The sequence below is a fragment of the Halichoerus grypus genome, chromosome 6 (genome assembly GCF_964656455.1).
Source record: "Halichoerus grypus chromosome 6, mHalGry1.hap1.1, whole genome shotgun sequence".
In the NCBI taxonomy this organism is placed as follows: domain Eukaryota; kingdom Metazoa; phylum Chordata; class Mammalia; order Carnivora; family Phocidae; genus Halichoerus; species Halichoerus grypus.
Genome location: NC_135717.1, coordinates 80,314,002 through 80,339,004, shown reverse-complemented (window position 1 = coordinate 80,339,004; position 25,003 = coordinate 80,314,002). Strand labels below are relative to the sequence as shown.

The window sequence follows — 25,003 nt, the reverse complement described above, 5'->3', positions numbered from 1 at the left end:
TGCACGTGTCAAGACAACTGGGTGATTCCCCCCAAGGACCAAGGCACTCTGTTGGTGGTTTGCACTCTGCAGCAATCAGGTCAGAGACTGACATTTAAAACAAGACAAGAGCGAAACAAGATGACCAAAGACGTGACGCCTTTCATTAGTACTGCGCCTTAGCCATGATCCCAAAGACAAGTTTCAATTCGTCCATGGTGGTAACAAACCACCCCATAACTTTGTGGCTTAAACAACAATTTGTTATTTTTCACAATTCAGAGGTTCAGGAAACTGGGCAAGACTTAGCTGAGCAGTTCTTCTGAGTTCTTCTGAGCATGAGGTGTCATCTGGGGTCATTTGCTCGGTTGCATTCTGTGGACAACTGGGCTGGGCTGAAAAATCTATGAAGATGTCAGTCCCGTGTCTGGGGCCTTGGTACTCCTCCACATGGCCTCTCGGTGTGGCTGCCGTGAGCTTCCTTGTAGCACATGGGCTTCTTACATCCCTGCTGGCTTCCAAACAGAGAGGAAGCAGAAGCTACCAGGCTTCTGAAGAGACGGGCTTGGAAGTCCCAGCATCTTCCTTGTGCCAAATTTTATGCGTCAAAGCAAGTCATAGGTCAGCCCAGATCAAGGCGAAGGGAAAGAGACTCCAGCCCAGCTCTTTGATGGGTGGAATCTATGCAAGTACAGGGAGGGAAAGAATTATAGGGAAGTCCAACTTTGGAGACTTGCTACCATAAACTGTGAACTGAGGACTGTGGGCGGAAGATGCCACAGAATTTGGGAACGTTTGGAATAAAACCCATTGGCTGTCAGTATCTCTATTATTGGTTTTCATTTGCATATTGGGCATTGAAGGGTTCAAAAGCCTTTTCTCACCACCAGAAAATCACTCCTCCCCATGGCCTCGCAGAGGCTGGGGAAATCCCAAGTCACCATGCCTCAGGCTATAGCAAGAGTGGGAGGGAGGATCCTTAGAAGGAAATACGGGTGGAGCTGGCGCAGGCTCAGGGACATGTGTTCTTCCAGGGGCACACCAGCTTGCCTCGCTCTATGTCAGGTTCAGAGGTTATAGTTTAAGTGTGGCCGTTCTCCTTCATCCATGGCAGACGCTTCAACCAGTGCCAACACTCTTCCCCCATGGACCCAGATTTGGAGTTGGACTTGGAATTTTTGTTAACACAGCACCTAGGTAGATGACACAGAGAGATCTGCATTGGCACATGCAAGGAAATCTATTAACCGATACAGGCTATCTACTCTGGAAGGCTTCAAAGAGGGGCTCATAGTCCCCTGCCCTGGGATAAAGTCTGGCAAACCTTGGACAGGCCAGCTCTCCTCTATCTGGAGGAGAGAAGAGCAAGGGGAGAGAGAGATGCCCTCCCAGCTGGTACTTTCCTGGACATCACAGGGATAGCACGTTTGTGGTTTGTCTGAAACTGTGCTCAGGTGTGCTTGGAGCCAGCGGGCAGAAGAGAAAAGCACACTGCATGGGACGCATGAGACCTTGTTCTACTTCGAGCTTCCCCCAACTCCTAAGAGGCCTAGTCATTTAATGGGTGAGATCATGGGCACTTTGGAGTGATGCGGGCTCCCCAGGCTCTCGGTTTCATCATCTGGAAAGTCATGGAGTTTTTCCCTGTGATCTTTTCCAGCTCTAAGATGCTATGGCCATATAACCAGATGAACTTTGAGGTCTTTCATGCATCAAAAGTTTGGTAGCTTTTCAAAGCAGATGTGGGAATGCGATCGCTAACTTCCCTGCTTCCTACACAGCGAAACTGACAGAGAGAACAAAAGTAGCTTGACCAAAGTCATACTTTGCCAGAGTCAGAAATGAAAGACTTCTCTGGGTGGGCATGACGGCTGGGAGGTTTGTTTGTTTGTTTCCTATGACGACAAGAGTCAGAGGGTGATCGGGGGCATGACTGGCCTCAGGATTCTGCCCAGGGTCCAGGTATCCATACTCTGGCCACCGGCTTGCATCACCACTGCTCCCCTGACAAGAAGAGTCCCTTTCACTATGGGTGGGTCTAGGAATGCCCATAAAATCCATTTCCTTCCCCAAAGCTTCTTCCTCTCATCCTCTCCCGCCCCTCTTTTAGACCTGCACCTGGTGTTATTGACTTTGCCAGAAAAGGCTTAAACCTTGTCAACTTTTCAGCAATGATAAATCCCACCACCCACCCACTCCCCCCCAGCCCCCGTTGCCTGATTAGGCTTCAGGAAGAAGTTTCCAAAATCCTCAAAGATGTTAATCAGAACCTCCCAATCCCTGAAAAAGAGGAAAACACAAGTTGAATTGGGCTCTTGAACAAATCCAGATGGAGTGGAATCCTACTGAATGAACCAGACTGTGCAAGAGTGAGAGAAAAAGAGGAAGAGCAGAGAAAGAGACAAAGAGAAGGCGAAGAAAGATCTCGGGAGAGAGCTGCTGCGGACCCAGAGACTTGAAAGGCCAGGCTCCTCACTCCAGGCTAATGGGACAGGAGCCCTGTGAATAGGGGCCAAGCAGCCTCTGCTTTCCCTGAGAATGCTCTGAAGACGAAGACGCCGTGGGGTGGGGACAACGATGGGGCCTAGCGGCGGGGGATCCTCCAGGCCTGTGACAGTGAGGCTGTCTCCAAGGCCTGCTGGGGCAGGGACCGGCCTCCCCACACGGTCTCCTCAGCGGGGCCTCGGCAGCCTGGCCCCACAGCAGCCTGGGCCCCAGCCCCAGCCGTGCAGCCCTGCTCCGAATTTCACACCATGCCTAATCCAATCACCAGCAGATTGCAAGCTCTCTGCCTACCTCCCAGATCGAGAATTCTTGGCTGGCTCCGGTGATAGGCCCCTTCCCAGCCCAGCCGGCTGTCCTTTTGCTCATCCATGTAAACCATTCTGCAGCTCTCCCCCAGCCCCCTACCTCCCCTTCTGGGCCCACAGAGTTAATCCTGTTTGCCTGGTCTGTCAATTTAAACAGCTTTAAATATGCCTCACCAGGTCCGGGTGGCAGAACCCTGATGCTTATAAAACAGAGGCCTTGCATCAAAGGGAGCTGGGGTAACAGGGGCCACAAGGATGTCTGTCATTCAGAGACACAATAACAACCCCTTGTTAAAAAAAACAAAAAAAGCAATTCAAACGAATCACACACACTTAAAGGGAAAAAAATCACCCCCCCAACAAAATGGAGTTCCCTGTACTAAGTGCAAAGACAGTTCCAAAGTGGGGTGGTGCTAAGGGTGCAGCCGGCAGGACCACGGCTATGGGTATCGGGAGGGTTTCTCTAGTGTGAGCCAAGGCAGATGGATCAATCCACCTGGAGGAATACTCCCACCTTCCTTCCAAGTCACAGGATTGGGGTTGGATCGCTGGCAACACCTCAGGGAAGTGTGTGCGGTATAGGAACAGACTCAGACTCTTGGACACACATGACCTTGCTCTGGGTTGAGGTTCCTGCCCCAAACCTCGCAGAGAGTAATAGAGCATAAGCCCTAGCCCAGGGCTTCTCAAACTTTAATGTACAAATGAATCACTTGGAGATCCTGGTAAAAATGCAGAAGCCGATTCACGAGGTGTGGGGTGGGGCCGGAGACTCTGCATTTCTACCGAGCTCCCAGGTGAAGCCGATGCTACCACCACACTCTGAGTAGGAAGGATTTAGACAGAGCCCGGTGCCCTCAGCCTTGGACTCAACTGTTTTGGTTTCGACTTCTATTCTTTCCTCGGGTCCTCCTCCAGCCTTTTCTATTCCTGTCTCCACAAGAAATAAGACGACAGAAACTGCTCTTGCATTAGAGCATATAATGTCTAATCCAGATCTCAAAAAGGTGGTCGCTGTCTGTCACATATTCGTGGAGTTGCTCGTCACTGGAACAAGCGTGAATAAGCAGGGCAGACAGCCAAGGGACTATCTGTAGAGGAGTACATTACAACTTAGCTGGAGGCAGGGGAATGCATGAAATGACCCTTAAGGGGGCCTTCCTAACCCAAGATTCTGTTATTGTAAGTCACGTCCTTGGTTTTGATAAGGGAAAGACATCTGTCCTCCATCCATCCAGGCAGGGGGTGACCCAGGGTGCCGACTAGAAACTGGTATCTGCGGAGGACTTGAGCTACAAGCAAAGCAATGTGGGGGGGGGGGGGGCCTTGGGAAGTACACGACAGAAAGGCTATTTGCACTGGGTTTTCTAAGTTTTGTTTTGACTTCTAGAGAGGGGGCAGTCCCGCCATCTCGCGATTGCCAGAAAACAGAGATGTCTAACCACACAGGCGTCTACCTTGCCTTTTAGCATACTCCCTCCACCACACCTTTCCCAAACTCCACCTGTCACCCCACATTATCATCTCCAAAAAAGGAAAAAGGCCAGTCCAGTCCACTCTGCTGGAAGTTTCTCTGTACTTGGAGTACTTGCTGCAGAAGGTGAATGACAGAAGCCATGCGAACAATGTCAGTACTGGGGGAGAGAAGCAGGGATAGATGCTAGGGAGGACCAGGTGGCCAGTGCTCTAGGAAGACAGGGAAGTGCGCTTTGGCAGGACAGCGCTGGGGAGGGGGTGACCCCAAGCGCGGCGTGGTTCCCAGCAGCAGCCACTCTGGGGCATCTGAATGATGGCGGCTGGGGGTGCAGGTGAGGGAGACTCCAGAAGTAAGGGAGGCTCAGGTGGAAGAGGCAGGGAGGCTGGTGTGAATGTACATTTCTATTAAAGGTAGAGTCCAGACCAAAACCACATAAGAGAGGAAGCAGATGAGAAGTGAAGAAGCTCAGAGCACCCAGTTAAGATCTTTGCCTCTTTACCTGGAGCATCACCTCAACCCCATGTAGTCATCCCCTCAGGCAAGCAGAGTGCCAAGGGTGCAAGATTTAAGGAGGCATTTGCCCTCAGGGTTGTGCAGGGATGCATTACTTGCCTCACAGGAGTCCCAGCCCTGCTCTCAGTCCTGAGCTGGTTTTCCGAGGAGAGAGGCAAATGTTGATCCTGAGGGATTGTTTTGTCTGCTTTAAGTGGAATGGTACATATGGCCCCTGCTGCTCCATTTTGGCCAGAAGTGGAAGGCTCACATTATTTTTCTAGACCTTGGTGTCTTCATCCGTAGAATAAAATTATTAGAAGCGGTTTATAAATTCTCATTACTCCATGCCTTCCCCTCAAAAGCGGTTAGCCCTTCAGTGTTAGTTCTTTGAATAAATCACCGATAGTAGAAGATTCTCAGAACATGCTCTACCCTATACCTGACCAAAACTCATACCTTTCTGCTAATCAGAGGGAGATTCCTCGATAATTCCTGCCTCCCTTTCCTCAAGTCTCTTTCTAGATCTCTCCAAATGGTTGCCAGTCAGAGAAGGTCCTGTCTGAGTAAGATGTGGGATCCTCTTGTCATCTAAACGCCAATGGGTCAAGAGCAAGCTTCCTGGCCCTTTTCTCCTTCCCTCCCTCCCTTTCCTCCCTTCCCTACTTAACTCCCAACACACATTGAGCTCTTACTCTGACACTGTGCTAGGCTCAGTGATGAGACCTCCCTGAGTCCTGGAGAGATAGCTGCATGAAATATAACTTCAAAAAAAAAAAAAAAGAAATATAACTTCCAACATCCAAGAAGCGTCTGAAGACTACGCTATGTGAACCTTGGCCCACATAGCAATTGCCCCCTTAGCAACGAACAGAAACTCCATTCCCTTGTCATTCTCAGTCTTAGCTTCTGTGGGATCACTCAACTCAAAAGGTGAAGGGAAAAGGGCAGCAAACAGATTGCAGGAAGAGTCTAATTTTTATTTGTTTATTGTCTTGAAAAAGAATTTTGCTATTTTGTTCTCGAGAAAACTGTGAGGTGAAACTTCCTAGCTAGAAGACATTGCTTTTTCTCTTCCTTCTCCTCCTCCTCCTTTTCCTCTTCCTTCTCCTTTAAGGATGAAAACTTTTAGATTATTAGAGCTTCATCATGCTTATTTTATTTTATTTTATTTTTTTAGAGAAAGAGAGAGCGTGCGTTCACGCGAGCAAGCACGAGTAGGGGAGGGGTAGAGGGAGAGGGAGAGAGAGAATCTTAAGCAGGTTCCACATCCAGGGCGGAGACCGACACGGGGCTGAATCTCATGACCCTGAGATCATGACCTGAGCCGAAGTCAAGAGTCAGATGCTTAACCCACAGAGCCACCCGGGTGCCCTTCATCGTGCTCATTTTAAAATGCCATTGCCTTTGGTGACCTAGAGGTGTGATGTGACTCTTGCCAAGGTGTTTGCCACGCCCTTGACACCAGAGTGAGGTCTCAGTCCATTGTTCATAGCTTTTTGACGAGGTGGGGGAAGGAAAGCATCCTCCTGGCTATGTATTTCCCACTGTTTTGTGTATGTGTATATGCATGTGAATGTGCATGTGTCTCAACCTACACCTCCCCTTCCTCATGGCACCCCACTCCCACTGTGTGCAATTTTGGCGGGACCATTCTTTCCACACAAAGGGGTGGGTACATGAACTACACTAAGCTAATCTGATGCTTGAGCTGAAAGGAGGAGCAAGGACAGTAGCAAAAGACTAGGGTACATCAATTCCCAGGGCAGTGGTCAGGAGAGGTGTCCAGAGCCTATAGTGAGGCTGATCCTGGTCCCTCTTCTGCGTCTATGCCTAGTCCTACAGCTTCCTATCCATTTGTGACCTCTTTCTTTTCCCATCAATAGATTAAGGGAGCCAGAATTGGAGTCTGTGGCCTGTTAGCAAGGGACCCCAGGTGAGCCAGCCACCCTCAGTGTGTGGTCCTCAAATAATGAAAATCTGCCCTCCTGCAAACTTGCAGGAAGAGCCCACTGTGCTGAGTGCTGTGATTTACTGCCCAGAATCCACCTTCAGGGTGAAGCACTCATTATCCCAGCTGCTGGACGTGTAGACAGCTGGTCCATCTCTAAGAATTGCCCTCTGCTGAAGACAGCCCCCTTACCCAAGGTCACGGACTCCACGGGGGACAGCCCATGTGCAATGATGGGCATACATGTAAAGGTGTATAAAGGCCTGGTCCCTTTTCCTCAGGGCAGGACAACTGTTAGAAGCTATCTTCTTTCCCGAACCCTCCATCGGGTCATCTGAGGCTATTGGGACTGTTCTACCTTCTTTACTACCCACCCCCCTCCGCCCAGTCACTGTCCGATAAACCTTCTATAAACCCCTAGCTCAGAGTGTTTCCTGAAGAACTGACCTCAGACACCCTCCCAGGGCACTGATACACAAGAAGGACCAGTCTCTGTTGGCACCTGCTGGCACCTCTCTTCCGGGTGACGTGGGGTTTTGGCAAGCCTCAGATAAACTCAGAGACATGGTCTCCTGGGTTTTAGCATCATTCATCTTCGTCAACAAATTGAAAGAGTACCTACTCTGTAGCAGGCACTGTTCCGAGTACTTGGGTAATGTCAACGAACTCAAAGATAAAAAAGAAAAAAACAAATTCCTGTCCTTATGGAGCGTACAGAATAAGGATGGGGTCTAAAGGTGTCTTCAAGGGTGGGAAGCCTAATACGGCAAAGAGGCTGGTCCCCTACGGAGCTGCCAATCTTCACTTTTCTGCAATTAACCCTTTCCCCTCAGGGATGCAGGTACCACTGCACGCTTTCATTTCTTTTAAGAAACAATAATTTACCTTTCAAGTCTGATTTGCCTTCTGATTACTCCCACTCTGTCTAGTTGTTGCCCTGATATACCAGTTTGGGAGGGAGTAGTCCTCATCCCAGGGGTACGTCTCTCTCTGAGGATATTTATTATTTTTCTTTGTTCTCTTTCAAAATAGGGGTGTGATGGGCTCCCTGAGTTTGAGAAGTGAAGCTCCAACAGGAGAGGAGCAAATGCTTCCCCCCCAGACCGTTCTTTATGATTGTCCTGTTTAAGCAATGGAACAGCAACTGGTGGCCACTGTCATCTCTGTCCCCTGCAGGGCCGAGTATCATATCCAAACGTATAAGAAATAGCCTGACCTTCATAACGGCAAAGGAGAGTAGCAGATTGGCTTGACTGAAGTTCAGTGGCGGGTATTCAAGTAGGAAGAGACGAGGGTGGGGAAAGAAATGGGGCATGCCCACTTGTGGTCCCCCCAAAATCATAAACGCCATAGATGCTATCACTAAAGGGATCTCCATGGATTTCCCAGGTTCCCCTGTTTCCTTCCTGGCCACTGTGGGATCAATTAATACAGAAAGCTGCCATGGACGCAGTTCTGAGCAGTTCTTCCATTGGGGACCATGTCACCCTCTGCTCAGCTCATGACAGAGGTTCAATAGAAGGCAGAAAGGTCAAACCGAAGCCAATCTTCTCGGTTTCGTATGAGTTTCTTTCACAGAAAGAGACAATATGGTTTTTAGAATCTCTGTAAATTGCCTTTGTCATTTTACTCATTCCTTTTCCCTGCACCCTTAAGAGTTGACCAAATACAGTAACGGAGATGACAAGAGTCATGCTGCTGGTTTGCAACTTAAAGGTCATGGCTTCTAATAATTCAGAGGAAGCCTAACGTTCAACCAGTTGGCCCCCCTCTTTTGTGAGACGAGAAAGCAGAGGCCAGAGAGGTAAATGGCCTGTTGAAGGTCACACAGCCAGGGCTGAAGGGGCTGGTGTTTGTGACACCACAGTCACCACCCTCTTTGTCACCCTGTGATGCTGACCATCACTCAGAAGGAGGGGGGCTTCAGAGCAAGCCTTGTGGAGGGCGATGGTTTCCTCTTCCCAGCCCTCGCTGTGCATTTCGGGGAACTGCCATCTCGAAGAGTTCTCATGCCTGCCCGTGGGTCCACAGGCTTCAGGCGTTCCCTGCAGGTGAAGAGAAGTTGAAAAAGTGGAATTAGCTCTTTGGGGAACTTTCTACACGAATGTAATTCTTGATTACATTCTCAACTCCCGTTTAAATGGCTCTCCAACAGCTACTTGGGCAAATTAGATCAACATTCAAAATCATATAATGCGCCAAGAGACTTGGTGTTTAACTTCGCACTTATCAAACCATTCCGAATAAAAGGTTTACCGACTAGGGGTGTCCAGATTGATTTTTAACAGCCGCTAAGTAGCTTTCCTATTCTGTTGTGGGTGTCTGTCAGGGTTAACGTGTCTTTAAATTGTTTAACCCTCTGCTCTATATTTTGCTGCCACAAGAAAGTTCTTTTAATGTGCAACAGAAAAACACTTCCTGCTTAACTTGCTGGGTTTGGCTCTCTGCTGGCCCCTGTGTGTGTCTACACTGTAGAAAATGAACTTGTGTGATGTCTTTGTGACGGTTTTTCTCTAGAGAGATTTCAGCTTAATTTTACAACTAGTTAAGTTCCCTTTAACTTGTTGCCAAAGATTGCTTTAAAACAAACAAGCAAACTACCTTCATTAGAAGAGCCGCGTAGACATTAGGCAGCGTCACTAAGCACTAAATGATAATGTGCAAGTCTGTAAGCTTTACAAAATGAAAGAGTTGTGACATTTCTTACTAATAGTGCTGCTAACACTAATAATAACGGGCCCTCTATTAAGTGCTTTAACTCTTTTAATTAACCAATCTTTGGGAAAACCCTGTTAAGTAAATATTTCTATTAGGCCCAATTTACAGATCATGAAACTGAGGCAGAGCAAAGTGAAGCGACTTACCCAAGGTCGTACTACTGTTAGCGGTGGGGCTTGGATTTGAACCTGCGGGGTCTCCGAGTGTGGCTCGGGATGCTCTCCCACCGCCGGTACCTGCCCCTTCACCCTGAACTGACTCCCATCTCACGTCCAAACCTTTTTAGGGGAGGCTGAGTCCTTCCCCTCACCCCTACCAGAATCCTAAAAACCCTACATAAACCTAGCAGAGTGGCAGTGACACCAATTATTACATCATGTGTTAGAAATAATAGAATATGCGAGAATGCTTAGAAAGCAGGCGATGTTTTCTTAACTTTGGAAATGGACTTATTACCCTTTGTGCAAAAGCTGCTGGGGGCATAACTCTCGTCCAGGGCTCCACACACTCTTCCTGTCGAGGGCCAGAGAGTAAATGTTTGAGGTTTTGCTGGTCGGATGGTCTCCTGTGCAGGTCCTCGGCTCCACCTCTGCAGGGCACCACGGACAATAGGGAAAAGAACGCGCATGGTTGTGTCCCAATAACACTTCATCTACGGTCGTTGAAATTTGAATTTCATGTAAGTTTCATATGCCACAACATGTAATTCCTTTTTTGATTCAAGAAGACAGGTGCAAAAGTGAGAGCCATTCTTAGCTTGTGGGCTAGACAGAACCAGGCAGTGGGCCACACGTGGCCTGGGGGGCCGTAGTTTGCGAAGCCCCGCCCTATAGCTCGCTGATTCCTCCCCCGCCGGTGGGACATAGCCAAGCACATCCATTTGCCCTCAGAGTCCGCTTGGCGCATTCCAGACACTCAGAAGTTTGTTGGATCGAAATGAATTGAACCTGGAAAGAAGGACAAGGAAGGGGCATTTTCAGAAACCCCATCCATCCTGCCTCAAGCCCAGACAGGAACTAAACTCAAACAAGGGTGGGACATTCTTGCTTTCCTGCATACCTCCCTTGCTTTTCGTAATAGTTTTGTTCCCTTTTGATTGCACGGGTACCTGGCTTATCCAGCTCTCCCCAACAGCTCTCTCTCACCATCTCTGTCTGGCAGGTCTCATACTGCAATTTGTAGATAGAGATCTTGACGGAAAGAAGAAGAGGCTAACAGCCTCCTCAGCTGGGCTCCCCGCCAGGCTGCCCTGCCGGCAGCGAGGGGGACCTTCTAGGGGATTTAGTGGTTCTTCCTTTGGCCGCATAGCAAAGCAGAATGCTTCTTTCTGATTTCTGCTCCTGATAGCATGGCACACAGATCAAAGGAAGACGTGCTCCAGATAATTCTGAAACCTTCTGCCTCCAGCTGCACAGTAACTATTTGGGAAGTAGGTGAATCGAGAAGGTTTGTAGCTTAGGGGAGTAGAGGGCACTTCACGGAGGTTCTCCAAAGATGTACGAGCTAGGGATCCCTGCGATCCTGGGACTCGTTAAGATCAGGGGAATTCCAGTTGTCCTACGATAGAGACAGACTGTGACCTCTGAAGCTCTTCCCGTTGGGAGACTCGTTCATAGAGACAAAAGCCTCATCCTCATCTGCAGGAAGTGACAGGTGACTCTGAAGACCCTCTGGCCAATCAGGTTATTGAGTGCAAAGCCAATTTTTGCCTGCTTGAAGGGTTCGGGCCTCCCAGTGGATGCCTCTTTCTTTCAGTGCCTGGAATTGGTTCTTGACAGAGGGCAGTGGAGGTTTCCTTTTGGGTGGGACGTTTCCCAGCTGAGCATGAGATTCTCTCCCGCTCCTCTAGCCCCAGCACCTATATTCCCCAATAACATTGGCTCTGAACAATAAACTCACAAGGGAGCTGAGAAACTATCTATGTGTTTCCCCTCGTCTCTGCTCGGGTCTGCTTTTCGGAGTGCTCCCTTGATTAAGGAGGGGGATTTCCCTGTCTGTGTTGCAATGTGTTTCTCTCTTTGGAGGATGAACTTCCAGTTTCTTTGCTTTTTTTTAACTGAAATCATTGGCACTGCTTTTTGCTTTTCCTGCCCACTCTTACTGTATTTTCTTTCTTTCTTTTTTTTTTCAGAGCTTGTCCCTGACTGGAATGATGCATACACAGAGTAGGGGTTTGTCCAGTCTGGACACCTGATGGGGTCCCAGAGGTTTTTCTCCAGAACTGCCTGATACTCTCTTATCAGTGACTCACTTGTTTGGGTTAAGCATTGACCCTTTACTGTAATTCTTAAAAATCAAAACAAAAACAAAGAAAAACCCACAAGCAAACATGGATATGACTGAAAGGGTAGAACTTAAACTCTGCACTCTTAACAATTTATAGTCTCACTTTTCTGCATGACAAGAGTGACAATCCATTATGAGAACAGTGAATACCATGGGAAAGGCCCAGGGTTCTTCATGATATGTTCCAAAAGAGGGTTCAAGCTCGAGGGAGTATAGACTAGGATCAAGAATACCAAAGTTCCAGGAGTTCCCAGTCAAGAAAGCACCCAATGGCTTCCCGTTGCATTTTGACCCAAACTCCAAACTCCTCACCACAACCCAAAGGACCCCGTGTGGTTTGGCTCCTGCCAGCCTAATTTCAATCCCTATCATGCTCCCCTCTTTCACTATGCTTCGGCCATAGCATCTCTATTTCTCTTTCTCAAACACATCAAACTCATTCCCACCTCAGGCCCTTTGCAAATGTCATTCCCTCTGCCCAGAATGCTCTTCCTCTAGATGTTTGCATGGCTACTTTCTTCTCATTCAAGTTTCCATTTATTTTATTGTTTTTTAAAGATTTTATTTATTTATTTGATGGAGAGAGAGGGAGAACACAAGCAGGGGGAGCATCAGAGGGAGAGGGAGAAGCAGACTCCCCTGCTGAGCAGGGAGTCCGATGCGGGGCTCGATCCCAGGACCCTGGGATCATGACCTGAGCTGAAGGCAGACGCTTAACCAACTGAGCCACCCAGGGGCCCCTAAGTTTCCATTTAAATACCAATTCTTGTACTCAAGCTAAAGTTGTCCACAGATAGTCTCCACCACATTGCCATATATATATATGCCATATATATGTATGGCAATATATATATTTAAGTAGACTCCATACCCAGCATGGAGCTCAGTGTGGGGCTTGAACTCAGGACCCCAAGATCAAGACATAAGCTGACATCAAGAGTAGGATGCTTAACTAGGCCACCCAGGCACCTAGCCTTCTATTATTTTTATATTAGTTATTAGTCTCTGAAATTATCTTGTTTTTTACATGGGCTTCTTTCTTGTGGTTGACTCGCCTTCGACTGCAGGCCCCATGGGAGGAGGAACTTTCTCCACCTTACTTAGTAAATAAGTGAATGACAGAAGGAGAGTCAGATCTTCCAGCAAGGACCAAAAGCAGAGATAGGAAGTTTAAGTGGAAGGGTGGTGGGGGAAAGAGGGCTGAGGCCATGAGGTCTCAGACAGGTGGCCAAGCCAATGCTGGGAGCCCCAGAGGGTGGTGTTCCCTCAGAGGGAGAGTGGAAGCATCGACGGAGAGGTCTCTGAGAGGGCTCCGTAAACAAAGCTCCTCTTTTCCATCTCAATTCAGAACCATAGGAGAAATAAGACAAAGGAGGCAGTGATAAGGGCTAAACTATCACTTTATTATTGATAAATCAGAGAATATGGTTTATACCTATGGGCGACAGGGCTAAGTAGTATGGAAGGGCAGCGTGGGGCAGACTGCCCACTTAGTCACAGCAGCATGTGGCTGTGCTGTCTTCCCTGGGGACAGGCCTCGTGTAAACCCAAGGGCAGGGAGGAGCAGGGCAGAAAGCACGCTTTGTGGGGGAGGAGAGGAAACGGCCATCCAGTTTTTCCTTCCAAACTCACCGATCAATTCCGCCACTCCACCTCCTCTATGACAGAGTGAGTGAGGGGGTGCGGAGCGGCCAGGGGTCGGGGATGCCTGGTGACCGCTCTGGGTGGAGGTGCTTTCACATGGCAGGAACCATCAGAGGTGGGGAAAATTGGCTCTCTGATGCCAACCACTGCTAGGCTCAGAGGCCAAAATGGATAGACAGGGGAGGGGGTCGCTTAGGACAGAACATCTGAGGACGTGGACCACCTAACTGCACTTGGCACTGGCTCCCCCTCTGTCTAACCATGGTCTGTTCATTCATTCTTTATTTATTCATGTGTGCATTTGTTCTGCAGACACTGGAGAGACTACTCAAGGCTAGAGATGAACAGGACCTCCTGCTCCCTTTGGTGGTCCCCAGCTAGTGGAGGAGGAGATCTGGTCTGCCCCCTACTTCTCTGGCGCCTCTCCCAGTGTCTTCTCTCTCCTCCCCAGGGCTCCAGTCACTTTGGCTTCCTTCAGCCCCTGTGTGTGGTCCTCCCTCTACGACAAGCCCTATGCTCTCGCTGTCCCCTCTGCTGCAAGTTCCTCCCTCTGTCTTTCGACTTCTCAGTGACTGCTCGTTTTTTTGAAATCAGCTCACTCACTACTTCATCTGGGAAAACCTCCTCTCCTACAGAGATCTCCTCATTATGTACTCTTATTGCACACTCTATGTCTCCTTCGGGACACTTGCCGTAGATGTAATTTTGCATTTAGTTGTGTGACTCCTGTATTTATTTAAAAAAAAATTTTTTTAAATGGAAAATTCCAAACATTTGCAAAAGTAGAGAGAATAGTAAAAATAACCCCACATATCCACCACCTAGTTTTAACAATTATCAACTCATGACTATTCTTATTGATTCTTGTATTGCCCTATTAAATTTCCTGAATAGAATTTAAGCTCCAAGGAGGTGAAGAGAGTGTTTTTCTCACTCCTGCGTCCCTAGTGCCTAGCAGTGTCTTGCTCATGTAAGGGGTGCCATTTTGAATGAATAACGGCTTGAGTAAATGAACGATGTATGTTATGTAAAGGTTGTTACCAGAGCACAGAGGAGCGGCATCTCCCCTAGCTGAGGAGTTTGTCCATGGCCAGGCTGCCAGGTAGGTTCTGACACTGAAGTTGTGTGAGGGCAGAGGGGAGGGTGTTCAGGATGATGAGGGGGTCTGAGAAAGAGGGTCCACAAAATGCAGGGAAGGGCAACACAGACCCGCTCAGGTGTCCTGGCTAGCAGCAGACCAGTCCACCTGCCTTGCCTAACTCACTTATCGTTCTTTATGCCAGAATGAATGCTCAGGCAATGTTAGCCTTAAGCAACAATTCCAAAGGAGTGCTCCTCTGGAGAACTACTTCTTGAAGAAGGGATCATTGGCGTGGTATGGTTGGGGATGTTGCTTACTCTGCCCTCTTCTCCACTCTTCGCTCTTGCAGTTTTTTCTTTTCTTTTTTTTAAAGCTGTAATTTGTTCTAAGACCTCTCTCGCCAGCTTTTTTTATCACAGATCCCATCACCACTACCACACAACTATGAATAGCATGGGGAACCACTGTCTGAAGAATATGCTTTGGGATATATTATAAATAAACATGTTTGCTCCATGACTGGCCACTTCTAGAAAACAAATTTTTTAAGTTTGTTCCTTTTCTTCTTTTAACCTTCCCCCCCCTTTTTAATGTATAACTAATATGATGTCAATAAAGGAGAAACAGAAAGTAAAAATAAAGGAGAAATTTTAAAAAACTGCTTATAATTCCATTATACAGAAATAATCCCCTTACTATTCTGGTGCATCCATTTCTGGACTTCTGAAAAATGCAGAGTTACTACGCATATTTCTTAAAAGATATTTTAAAAACTGATCATTGACATTAATTTCCAGTGACAATGACAAAACAGTCTTAAAAGAAGAATGCATTTCCTGACAACTTAAGTATGGGGTTCTTCCTCAAGAATTCCAATGTGCCTTTCCACCTTTTGTTCCTTTGTTTTATTGTGAGTGCATTCCAGTTGCTTTCCTCTGTCTACCTGACATCCCCCCAGGCTAGAATTAGTCCAATTTAACAGACAGATTGCTAGCTCAAATATAGGTAGGACACCACACTCTTAATCACAGTATGGTTTGGGGAAAGAATGCAAACTGTCTCATTTCTTGTGAGACACTTCTTCTACTATCAAATGACGTGAAAAGTTCCTTACCGATCTTTTCTGGTGGAGAATCAGGGGCGCTTCTCTAACTATGGTTATTCAAGATGAGACCAGGACAGTTGGGAATGAGCTTGAGCTTCCTTCTCAAAGATTTGCCTTTGTAGTACCCCAAGAGGAGATTTCGGCTTGGCCTGCTTTCCCTTGGAAGCTGGGTGACCCCAGCATTTTTGACTTTTCAGTGCTTGCCCTGTTCTCCCTCCTCTTCTCTGAAAATGTTATATAGCATATATTTATTTGTTTGAAATTAAAGTGATTGGAGAATTTTGAAATGAATATTGATATTCTGAACCGACTGGGAAACCTATTCTGAGAGTTTTAAGATGAGTTGTAGGCATTTTTCTCTTCGACTTCACACTGTGGTTGGTTGATCACTAGTCTCAGCCCTTCACCCCCTGCAATGTGTCTCTCCCTTGCTGTGGTCTCACTGTGGGCAGGGTGTATTACCTTGCTCTGGACTTTGAGCTTGGCCTATTGACTTTCTTTGGCCAACAGGTTAGAAAACATGACATGAGCAGAAGCTTGCATATGCTTGAATGGTTGGTCTTGCCCTCTTGTGCACCTGCCTTTGTCCTGAGATGAATTTACCCTGGGAAAACCACTGGCCCAAGGAGGATGAAAGACACATGAAGCAGGTTAGAAACCAAGCCAAGTCCAGCTGAGCCCACCCTACATCCGCTGACCTATAGGTGCAGAAGCAAGAAAAATGCAAGAAAAATGCTTATAATTACATGCCATTGAGTTTCAGGATGATTTTTTCCCCACAGACTCATTGTAGTATTGCTAACTGATACACATAGGCTGGGTCAGGGCAAGCAAAAAGCATATATAGAATGCCTGCTAAAATAGCCAATTAATAACCATTAATAGTAAACATTTAGGAGGTCTAGTATTTTTCTAATACCAAATTGCAAACATTTGGCCCCATTCCCCTCTGAGACATTCTCATCCAGGTATGAGTGATTTGGAGAACAACACCATGTGTCTGGCACTGTGCTTTGAGAGGGCCGTTAAAGAGAACCCAGAAAGGAATAGAGGCAGTTTGGTATAGATAAAAGAGCATAGACTCTGAAGTTGGAAAAATGCAATTTTTAAATTACACTTTCTTTTTTTTTTTTTTTTTTGCTACTTGCTTGCTGTGGGGCCAGTGGCAAGCCATTTAACATCTCTGAGATGTGATGCACAATGCGAGCGTAATACTATTTAATATATCCCTATCTTGCAAGATGTAAGTATGTAGCACAATGTTGATAGAGAGGCATCCAGTAAAATAGTCGCTCCAAAACTTATTACTGTTAATGTAGCATCTCAAGGAGTTCGTGGTCATTTTACATACAGACTTATCTCACGGAAGCATAAGTAAGAATGTCAAACAGGATATGGGAGACGCCCACTGAGTAGAAATGTTGGCTGGAAAGGAGGAATCCATGTTGAGGTCAAGAGAGAAAGACCTAAAAAGGTAAGTGTGGGCAAAGGTGGGCCTTTTCATGATCTTATAAAGCTTGAGCTTCAGTCCCGCTCACTGCCACGGATCCCTTCCAAGACCCTGGGGAAGGCCCTAGGTCTTTTGTATTTTTTTTCTTAAAGAGGGCCCCACACATTGTATAATCTTTGGAGATCCACTGTTACATGGCTTCAGGTACGTCGCAGTGTGGGGAGCCTCATGGGCAGGCTGAGGAGCTCAGGTTTCTCGTGCAAACCCTGGAGAGCTGTTCAGTGGGGAGGAAGTGGCATTGTTGGTGCTCCTGGAAACTGCTCAGTTGCCTGGCATCCGGGGAATTTGCTCAGCCCCTCAGTGTTGGTAAAGGCGCCTCACAGAGCATGCCCAGATCAGCAGACGGAGCGAAAACCCTGAACTCACCTCCCCTCCCTCGGGCAAGCCAATGCAGGCCCCTTGGTTCATGTGGGATCTGCTGTGGCTCACCCACGGCCTCGAACAATTTGGGGAATCTAAAGCACGGTGCTGCTTCCCTGCCGGCTCCAAGCCGGCTGACACCACCATCCGGCTAAGGAGATTAAGCAGGCTTTATTTACAGAAGCCTGCTAGTGACGGCAGCACCCACCACACCCAGGTCGAGCCTGGGAAGAATGAAAGCACATTCTTTTCTTGTTGCCGCTGAATGCCAAGGCAAAGGCTACATCTGCCCCAAAGATTGTCGACACAGGTACCAGAAAGTTCTGGCCAGAGGCTGCCCTGACACGGCTGCATGGAAAGATCCACTCCAGTGTAGAGTCTGGAGCATGATGGTGGCCAGTGCAGAGACAGCGCCTGGCGTCCAGGGAGGCCTGCGGCACCTGCGCCGTGCTTAACACAGGAAAGGGACTCAACGAACATTTGCAGAATAAATGGTTGAATGAATAGGAATGGCAATGACCAACCCCATTTCCTCTGTATCATGTCTTTTCCCCAGGCTTCATTTCTGGAAGAAAGAGTTTTTCAAAAGTAAGCATGTTACAAACACAAGTATTAACACACAAAAAAAGTTATTTTATTAATAAGTAATAGAAATGCACCCTTTAGGTGTGGAACTTTCACTCAAAGAGTTTGAATAGACACAAATAAATTACTCCGCTGTCCTCCCACCATATGCCTTTCACTCGTGTGCACATGTACACACACATACACACTTGCCCATGCGCTTGGAGAGTGTGCTGCGCAGCATTACGTGATTAATCTCTGCAGTTAGGTGCTTTGGGCTGGGGTCCCAGTTCTTCTGTTTATTAATGGGATGACCTTGCGCAAGTTACTTAACTTTTTTGAGCCTCAATGAGCTTATCTTTAAGATGGGCTAGTGGTACCAACCACTTCACAGGATTTGTGAGGAGGGTCAATGAAGATAATATAAAATGCCATAGAAAATGTGAAGGGTTGGGCACCTGGGTGGCTCAGTCGTTAAGCGTCTGCCTTCGGCTCAGGTCATGATCCCAGGGTCCTGGGATCGAGTCCCACATCGGGCTCCCTGCTCAGCAGGAAGCCTGCTTCTCCCTCCCCCACTCCCCCTGCTTGTGTTCCCTCTCTTGCTGTGTCTCTCTCTGTCAAATAAAAAAATAAAATCTTAAAAAAAAAAAAAAGAAAATGTGAAGGGTTTTTGCTACCTACAGGGCAGCCTAGAATGAGATGAAAATGAGGTTTTTTTTAGAATATTTTATTTATTTATTAGAGGTAGAGCAAGAGCGGGAGGAGGAGCAGAGGGAGATGGAGAAGCAGACTCCCCAGTGAGCAGGAAGCCCAACTCAGGGCTCAGTCGATCCCGGGACTCTGGAACCATGACCTGAGCCAAAAACAGATGCTAACCCACTGAGCCACCCAGGCACTCCTGAAAATGAGTTCTTTGCTTTTACTCTTCTTATCATTCCATGAGGACCAGAAAAGAATATGTATTCATACCTACATTGCACAGATAGGGCTTGGTGGATGATACTGTCACTGGAAATATTTCTGTAGAGTAAATTCCTAAAGCTTCAGGGAGAAACCAGTGGGAGGCTAAGAAAGACTTTCTAAAAGAAATGATTTTGAAGAGCATATGAGACGCCTGATCTCTCAGCACTTAACCTCACTTTTTAAAAACCCAAACACCTCAGGTATCTGTGACCCCTATAAAGATGTTAGTGTTAAATTATGACTTGTGTTTCTGATTTCTATCCCAAGATCCATATGTGTTTTTCAATTTCTCCCTATCTGTGTTATTTGTGGATTTGTCTACTGTAAGTTGTGTAGCTAGTGGTTTTCTTTGGGAGAACCTTAGCAAAAACCCTTTTGGTTATTGTATTAGTCGGCTTGGGCTGCTATAACAAAATGCCATCAACAGGGTGGCTTAAACAGCAAACATTTATTTCTCATAGTTCTGGAGGCCAGAAGTCCAAGCTCTAGGTGCTGGAGGATTTAGTTCCTGGTGTGAGCCCTCTTCCTGGCTGATTGACAATGGTCTCCTTGCAGAGAGGGGGAGAGAGAGAGAGAGGGATCTCTGATGTCTTATAAATACACTAATCCCATCATGGGGGCTCTACCCCATGACCACATCTAAGCCTAATTACCTTCCAAAGGCCCCATCTCCAAATACTATCTTATTGGGGGTTAGAACTTCAACATACAAGTTTTGGAGAAGATAAAATTCAGCCCATAGAATTCTGTCCCTTGTCCCCCAAAATCATGTCCCTCTTGCATGCAAAATACATATAGTCCATCCCAATAGCCCCCAAAGTCTTAACTCATTCCAGCATCAACTCTGACATCTAAAGTCCAGGCTCATCTAAATGCCATCTAAATGAAATTCGAATGAGATTTGAGGTACTACTTATCTTGAGACAAAATTCCCCTCTAGCTGTAAACCTATAAAACCAAACAAGATGTGCTTTCAATTGACAATGGTGGGACAAACACAGAAGAGACATTCCCATTTCAAAAGAGAGAAATTGGAAAGAAGGCAAGGGTAATAGGTCCTAAACAAGTCCAAAACCTAGCAAGGCAAATTCCAGGAGATCTTACAGTTCAAGAATAATCATCTTTGGCTCGACGCTCTGCCCTCCAGGCTCACCGCAGTGGCAGCGTCATCCCCATGTCTGCACAACGTGTAGTGGCCCTCTGCAGGGGTTGGGGAGGCCAGCCCATGCTGTGGCTCTCTGCAGTGGGCCTGTCCTTTCACACAGAGGTAGAGATAGCCTTGTCCCTCTCTCTTCCCTCCAGACCCCTGGCCTGTGCATTCTGGGCCTGGGATGGGAGTGGCCGCCCTGCTGATCTCTGAATTGCCTTTGGGTCCTTCTTCCCTCTTCTGGAAGGATAGTACACCTTTGTAGCCAAATAGCTCTATGGTCCCATCTTGTAGGATCTAAGAAGCCCAACAGCTGTCATTCACTCCCTCCCAACTTTCCCTGTCCCCTTCAGTTCAAACTGGCAGGGTCTTGGCTGGTATAATCCCATCTCTTCTGGCCTCTGCTGAAAAGGCCAATTAGACTCATGAGTTGCACCCATGATCCTTTATCATGTGGTTGCTCAGCCACAGTCTTAGGGATCTCTTCAGAGCTAACTTTATTTTTTGCAATATGTATAGCCTGAGAACTTTCCAAACCTCCAAGTTCTGGTTCCTTTTTGATTAATGTTTGTCTCCAGTGATCTTTCCCCTGTTGCATTTTACTGTAAGCCCTGAGGAGAGACCAAGCCACTCTTTCAACACTTCACTTAGGAAGCTCCTCAGCTAAAGAGAGCATTTCATCACTTGCAAGTTCTACAAAGCACAAGAACACTAGAACACAAAACCCTAGGACACGAACACAATTCAGCCAAGCTCTTAGTCTTTATAACAACAATTGCCTTTCCCTCAGTTTCCAATAACGTTTTCCTCATTTCCATCTGAAACCAAATCACAATGATTTTACCATCCGTATTTCTACCAACATTCTGTTCATGATTATTTTACGTGTTCTCTTAGAAGATGGAAGCTTCCTGTACAGGTCTCCCCAGACTAATACAGTCACTATGGAGATGAGATCCAGGGGGTGGCTCAAAACTGAGCCAAAGGACATTTCTAGGACCCCTTTTCCTATAGTTAACTTACCTTGTCTTCTCCCAAACTTCTTTTATATTCTAGCCATAATTCCTGCTGCACTTGGCTTAATTTTTTTTTTTTAAAGATTTCATTTATTTATTTATTTGACAGAGAGAGACACAGTGAGAGAGGGAACACAAGCAGGGGGAGTGGGAGGAGAAGCAGGCTTCCCGCGGAGCAGGGAGCCCGATGCGGGACTGGATCCCAGAACCCTGGGAGCATGACCTGAGCCAAAGGCAGACGCCTAACAACTGAGCCACCCAGGCGCCCCTTGGCTTAATGTTTTGATCTTGGATTCCTAGTGTTCTAGGGCTGCAAGCCATTATTTTTCTTATCATATAGAAACAATATCTTTGCTTGGCATTTTCTCAGTAGTTGTGCTGTCTCCTGAATTATTTTATGCTGCAAGGCAGAAATATACTATAGCAGAGGGAAGCAGTACTGAGTGGTCTGGCCTCTCAGGAATTGGCTTGGCTCACTCTGGGACACCCTTGAAAGCCTGATATATGGAAGGAGAAAAAGGCCTACATTCTAATCTTGTTTTTGCTACCAAGTAACTGTGTGACCTTGGACAAGTTGACTCATCTCACTGGTCCTCAATTTGTTTATCTGTTAAATAAAATTTGGGGGTTAGGTACATTCATTCTTGCTCTAAAGTTCTATGATTCATATGTTTTGCAACAGTGAGGGGAAAAAAAGAATCCCTGACCTTTGAATTCCTCCAAGGCACCATCCTTCCTGTAGCCCAGAGAGAGCTGTGACTTGTGCTCTATCAAAAAGTTAATTTCTTTTTTTTGTATTTAAAATACTGTTTGTGATTTCACTCCAATTAGCATTACATCTAAGAGCAATACCAGATAACATTTATACATTTTTCACAGGATACAGAAATTCATTCTTTATGCCAAAGCAAATAAATAGAAGCATTATCAAAAAGTGTGAATAGTTCACTGTTGTGTTTAAAAAATATTTATGCATGTTGCATTCATTTAATATATATTATACATTATATATGTATATATATATATATATATATATATATACACATTTAATATATATGTAGATACACTTAAAAAGTTATGGAAAAGCAGGGTCCACAGGTTATGTTTCTATATGTGTTATAATACAACATAAATGATGTAGAACCTAAAAAAAATTCTCAAATACAGAATCAAGCAACTGAAAGTTTCCACTAAGAGATTAAAACACTGATTCCAGTAGTTAGTGAGATCTAGAATGAAATTTCCAGGCTCTATTTCAACTTTGCATCATGGTACACACAGTCAAGTAAAGCCAGTTCCAGAACACATTGTAACCAATGTAATTTTTTTACATGTCAACTCACCCTCCAGAAACACCTAGGATTATTTTTACCCACCAAGCATCTTGGATCATTGATTTTACATTGATTTGTGACATCACTTGGATGAAGGGGGAAAATCCTATATTAAGTCTAGGTTTAAATTTGTACTTACATTAGAAAGAAAGTTAATTGAAAAGAAGAGAACATTTTGTAAGAAATTAAGAAGTGGCAGTTTTCTCTCTGGGGGATTAGACCCACTGCTTTCTTCTCCTGCTGCTTTCTAAAGATACAGAAGATAAAAGGATTTGATTCTTTTAGAACTCAAACATCAACCAAGAAATGCAATGATTTTGGCAGAGAAGCAGATTTTGGAAATTTGGGACATGTTTCAAATAAATTACACTTCAAATCCTATTGTGACTGTGAGTCTTTCTCAAACTAAAACTGTTCCCCTTGTGACACTGCTTTTGTTCTCTTCATTTTTCACTTTCTTGTTCTTTCCTTTCTCATTTGGTTACGTTATGAGAGCTTCATTCACTGGCAATACTAAGAGAAAAATACGTTTCAAAGTTCAAATATGAATCTAGTTATACCTTGAAAAGCTCTAATTTCCTTTTGATACCAAGTCCCCAGATTCTGGAATTAGATTTAAGTATGCTCAGTACCAACAAGCCTCAGATATGCTCTACTGATAAATGGTTGACGAATATGTTCATGACACTTTTATACTGAACAATGTACAAATACCTCACATACAAAAATTGTTTTTTTCAGAGTTAAACTAAATAATCCATGCTATGTACAAAATCCCCTTTGTTGAAAAATAAGGGGCTTTCTCAACTAATAAAAAAGGAAGTCTTCAGAAATTATAGTTCATTAAAATGACCTTTTTTTAGGCAAACAAAGTTACTTCAGATGAGGAAATTTTGGCTTTCCTGACTTCCATCCTTCCATCTTCACTGAGATGGAATAAAATTGCAAATGAATGTTTTCTTAAATTAAAAAAAATTATGTACCAGGGTGTGTTAATGTATAGATTCGTATCTTAGAAGCTTTTAAAGCAGTCTGTTAATGCCCACTGAAACAATGGGAACCCAGAAGGTACAGTCGATAATCATGGTAGCAAATTATAATCTAATTACCAAGAAAAGCAGGTATTGAGAAATAAAAATTCTCAAAAGGTTAATTTCTTGCTCATAGTCAGCAGATGGACTTTGCATGGAGTCATATAGGGATACATGCACCTTTCTACTCACGAATCCACCTTTTCTAGGTCCCGTAGGGGAAAGAAATTGGGGATGGTACCTTGTAGGTTTCTATTTGCCAAGTTGGGAAGAAGTACACATCACTTTGTTTCCATTCTGTTGGCCATAATTTAGTCACATGATGACATCTAATTGCGAGGGAGGAGAGAATACGTAACCTAATTATGTATCCAGGGAAAGGAAGAGAACGTGACCATGGGTGAATGCCAGCGAAGTGGGGCTACTAAGGCTCCAGCTTATCTTGATGCAGCCTGAAGTGGAAGCCTCTGGGAACCTCTGGATCTCTTTCTTTATACACAGAGGTTCTTGCCTACTAGGTTGGGCCTGTAAGCTGTAGTGAAAAATATGTTCTGTGTTTGAATAGTGGCCATCCTCATTCTTTCACTCATATGTTCATTCAACAAATAGTGATGAACATCACATTTAGACTAGGAACTGTGCATCTACAAAAAAAAAATATTTCACAGCCTAAGACCTCAAGGGGCTCACAGTCTAGTAGATGAGCCAGGGCAACTACAGGAACAACTCTTATACCAGCAGTACATGATAAATAGCATAGGAGAGGGACAACATGTTATAGGATATCTGGTGTGGAGAACACTGATTTATTTATGGTGTCTGAGAATGGTGTCTGAGAATGGCGAGGGTCTTACAGATTGGTCTGTGATGGAGAAAGCAGAGAGTGAGCAGAGATGGGTAGAGAAGATGAAATGACACGATGCTGAAGATGGAAGGATGGAAGTCAGGAGAGTCAACCTCATGAAGGCCTTGAAGCGTTTGGACTGTATGTGTTAGAGAATGAAGGCCACTGACAGTCCTGAACATTTGGGCAGGTTGGTTTTGGAGGAGAAAGGGAACTCTAGGGTACCACACCCTCCGTCCTCGGCCCAGAGCCTTGCCTTGCCAACGCTGCCTGGTCACAGAAGGGACGAGGGAACAAATGTGCATGGCGAAGGCTGCTGGGAAGCAGACCAAATCCAGATCCACCAAGGGAAGGTGGTGGCGGTACTATGGCTAGTCTTGCTGTGGACACCACCCCCCCTCAGGAACCCACACTCCATTGTTAGCAAACATTCCACTGACCTCTAGTGGTCAAAATGGTGCCCAAACGGTCTCACTTACCCTTGTTCCACAAGTTTCTCCCCGTGATACCTGTTGAGGAGGAAATTGCTTAGGATACAGCTTCTCTTCTTCTTGTGTCATCTTTTTTCATCCTGAATGGGCTTTTCCCTTTCATTCAACTAAGTCTATTCACCACTTAGTCTCTTAGCAAAGGTGCCTGGCCCAAGCTTCAGGGCTGGAGGAGACATGACACTTTAGGTAGTGTCCAAGTT

The 25,003-nt window shown here is 45.9% G+C and overlaps 2 long non-coding RNA genes across 2 annotated transcripts in view; one reads left to right on the top strand and one right to left on the bottom strand.

The window, feature by feature from the left end:
• The window catches only part of LOC144382337 (uncharacterized), a 1,106,857-nt gene that overhangs the window by 323,187 nt on the left and 758,667 nt on the right, over positions 1-25,003 (top strand). The gene's annotated exons all lie outside the window — the stretch shown is intronic.
• On the bottom strand, positions 938-10,343 carry LOC118529306 (uncharacterized). Its single transcript, XR_004914049.2, has 3 exons — positions 9,884-10,343; positions 8,610-8,754; positions 938-1,172 (listed from the first exon to the last, which is right to left on the bottom strand). It is a non-coding gene; the product is annotated as an uncharacterized LOC118529306 (long non-coding RNA).